The sequence below is a fragment of the Vigna radiata genome, chromosome 9, assembly GCF_000741045.1.
Source record: "Vigna radiata var. radiata cultivar VC1973A chromosome 9, Vradiata_ver6, whole genome shotgun sequence".
Classification (NCBI taxonomy): domain Eukaryota; kingdom Viridiplantae; phylum Streptophyta; class Magnoliopsida; order Fabales; family Fabaceae; genus Vigna; species Vigna radiata.
The window spans coordinates 16,878,434-16,882,269 of NC_028359.1; the positions used below are offsets into that span (position 1 = coordinate 16,878,434).

Genomic DNA, 3,836 nt, shown 5'->3' on the forward strand with positions numbered 1-3,836 from the left:
ATTTTGAGCTACATTACGTAAATAATACTGTAATCCCTTATTTTTGATCCATTTTGGTGTTAGGAAGATCCTCCATTACATTGAAGAGCCTTGGTGATCCAGAAAGTCATTGCTGTAAAAGTCATTTTCGCTTGAGCGAGAGTATTTTAGCTTAAGCGAGAATAACTATCTTCTCCAAGAAGTCTCTTCTCGCTTAAGCGAGAATAATTTAGCTTAAGCGAGAATTCGGGCAGTATATATACTCACGAGGTAGAAAGAAAAAGGGTCTTTGGTTCTTTGGAGGCGTGATTTCACGGCTGGAGCTCATGGAGGGCCCGAGGTGTAACGCCCCGAATTTTTGGGCTACATCGACTAATTTTTCGTAAAACATAAACGTAGAATCTTCATAAATTTAAAACTTCAACCTCAACGAAAAATAGTACAATAATTATTACAAACCGATTCTTTCGAAAATAAAATGTCCACTTAGTCAGGATCGAAATAAAATATTTAAAACACTAAAATCATAATCCCAAAGTCCTCTACCCCATCTCTCTTTCGTCCTCTATGCATGTTTCAAACCGTCAGCCATCGCATCTGTAATAACATCTGCTCCCGTATAACATCACGCATTATACGATCATCGCATTCACATGCACACATAAGCAAGGGTGAGCTAACAGAAACATTATAAGCATACATCTCTTAACCAATCATTATGCATACACCAATATGATAAACGTCATGCATACACCAATATGCATCAAACACCAAATCAGAATGCATACACCAATATGCATCAAACAACATATCAAAATGCATACACCAATATGCATCAAACACCAAATTAGAATGCATACACCAATATGCATAGCGTAATTCCCATCACTCTTATTAGAGCTTCCCCGGGCAGTTATTAATTTATACGAGCTTCACCGGACTAGTATCCCACGTCACCCCCATCACTCTTGCATCAATGCAAGAGATTCCCTGGGCGGTTACACACTTCACTCGTGTGTAGGGTTGCTTACCATCACTCTTATAGAGCTCCCCCGGCCCAACAACCGCAACGCTTACTATCGTAACTCCCATCACTCTTATTAGAGCTTCCCCGGGCAGTTATTAATTTATACGAGCTTCACCAGACTAGTATCCCACGTCACCCCATCACTCTTGCATCAATGCAAGAGATTCCCCGGGCGGTTACACACTTCACTCGTGTGTAGGGTTGCTTACCATCACTCTTATAGAGCTTCCCCGGCCCAACAACCGCAACGCTTACTATCCACCACTCGTTTAACAAGACCAATTCAATCAAAATAACACATAATCAATCACAATTCATTTCATCTAATAATCCATTCCAGTCATGCTTAACCACCATTTAATAATCAACATAATATCAATTCAAACATATCATCAATTCGTTTTGCCTACTTACCAAAGTAGTGCATACTCAAGAGAATACACATCCCCAAACTCAATTCACAATCACAATCTAATAATCCTTAATCATACTTAACAAAGTATTTCACATACATCTCCTTATCAACGCGATTAAACTTACAGTTTAATTATCCTCAACCATACTTAACAAAGTATTTTCACATACAACTCACTTCCATATCACTTAATCCATCATTCACAATCAAATTCACAACTTTCTTCATGGCAAAATTCATTATCGAAACTTAGGTAACTCAAACAGCTTGGAGACCATCACCAATGGTTCCGGAAGGGTCAAAAACCTCCAGAACGACCTAAAGAATGTCCAAAACGGACATCCAGAACCCCCAAAACCTCCAAAAACAAATTCAGCAAAGTGTTGGTGCATCCAGTGGCGCTGGAGCCCCATGACAGCAACCAGATTCGTGTTTTCCACCCAGATTCGTCCATTTTGATTTCTAGCACAGATTCAACACTTCTAACATGTTTTCAAACATATTTGGAGTCTAATATCACTCCACAATCAACCACAAACATCAACTAATCCATTTACTCATACAAAACCAACCCTTTAGTGGATAACATAACATTTTCATGCATAATTTCAAACAACTTTCAACCAGCCCTTCATTACCAAAAATTAACCTTTCCTTCAAGATTTTAAACACTAAAGCAACCCCATAATGTACTGCATCAATTCCAAAAACAGTTTGTACATACCACTTCCCAACTTCATAAAATCAAAGGAAAAAGAGTAGTCTCCACCACTCATCTCATCCAAGCATATATCATGTACTCAACAACTCATACATATTGTAAATCTCATTTCCACATCCATCCAAATCATCAAATTTTCGTATACAATGATATACATGAACAAACTTCTCTGTTTACATGATTTTGATGGTTTTTGACATCTTAAAATCCCATAACAACTCATCATATAACATACATACGAAAATCAAATGTCCAATCCAAGTTAGAGTTCATTTCATACTCAAAGCATCTCCTTTCCATCAAAACATACCCAAAAACCTTCATCCAAGAATAGAACATCTCCAATCCAAGATCTCACAAGAAGAATTCTCATTCATTTCATTCATGTTCATCATTTGTTCAAGAAACATTATTTTCGGATTTGGAAATAGGTGAGGTAAAACTCCCATGTTTTTCATCTCTTTTTAAGAACCAAATCATCCAAAACTTCATATTCATAAGTACAAACATATTAGAATGAATTCCCATCATCATTCCCATCATTCAATCCATTAAATCATACTTCCATCTTGTCAAGATATTCACACAAACCAAATCAATTCATCCATCTAAAATTCATCAACCAACCAAAACACCCAATTTTCGTATTTGATCAAGAGTGGGTTCAAACTCTCATGTTTCTCATCCAATTTCACAATTTAATCCATCAAAAACATCATATTCATGTATAGTAACATGCTAGAACGAAAATTCATCATCAATCCAACATATATTCATCAATCTTTCATCATAAAGAGCATACAAAATTTATAGGTCAAAATTATAGCAAAAACCCAATGGATATCATTTTCTTGGAATCAAACCATACATTCCACCAAACCAAATTTCCATACACTTGATCATAACAAAATCAAGAAACTGAAATCATATTCAAATCCATACAATTTTAGAAAAACATGTTTGAGTTAGCTCCCCTTACCTCTTGAAGATCTCTTTTGGACACTTCAACTTCTTCTTCCAAGAGAGCAACTCTTCTCCCCCTTGCTAGACCAAGTCATCTCCCATCCTTTGGACACTTAGAATTTTCGTGCTCTCCTCTCCAAGAGCCTCTTTCCTCTGNCCAAAAACTCCAGACCAGATTTTAGGCTAAAAGAAATGAGCCTAGACAACCAAGGACCCACCTCCATGATGTTTAGCAATAATGACCAACCCATGGACCATCCTAAACCCTTTTNCAGCNCCAAAACATGGAAGGAATGTCTNTAAGGGTCCCCAAAAATATTCCCACGAAAATAAACCCAGCCTACCTACTCCAAAAGTCACAACTTGTAAAATTGCACTTACCATTCACGCTGCACTCTAGTTCCTGGACAGTAGAACTGTCACGTTTTTCCCACTTCGGTTAAACCCCTTCCCGAAGTAAAAAATATGCGTATGAGTAGTCAAATCGAAGCTCTTTGAGTCTAGTTTTCAATAAAAAAAGAATCAACTCATTTGGAGTTCTATAGAGAGAGTAATTATCAAAATAGTCAGCAAAGGTCAAAGCTGAAAACACCAGAACGTGATCACAATTACGTTTTTACAATTTTTACTGCAGCTAGCCCCGTTGTCCAAAAATTGCGAGTTTAGTGTCCAAAGAAAGATATTTGAGTCTACTTTCCAATACAACAAGAATCAACGCAATATCACAATTG

At 37.1% G+C, this 3,836-nt stretch overlaps 1 long non-coding RNA gene across 1 annotated transcript; it reads right to left on the reverse strand.

The window, feature by feature from the left end:
• Window positions 1-369: 369 nt before the first annotated feature.
• On the reverse strand, window positions 370-3,285 carry LOC106773724. Its single transcript, XR_001376680.2, has 2 exons — window positions 3,122-3,285; window positions 370-588 (listed from the first exon to the last, which is right to left on the reverse strand). It is a non-coding gene; the product is annotated as an uncharacterized LOC106773724 (long non-coding RNA).
• Between the last annotated feature and the right edge of the window lie 551 nt (window positions 3,286-3,836).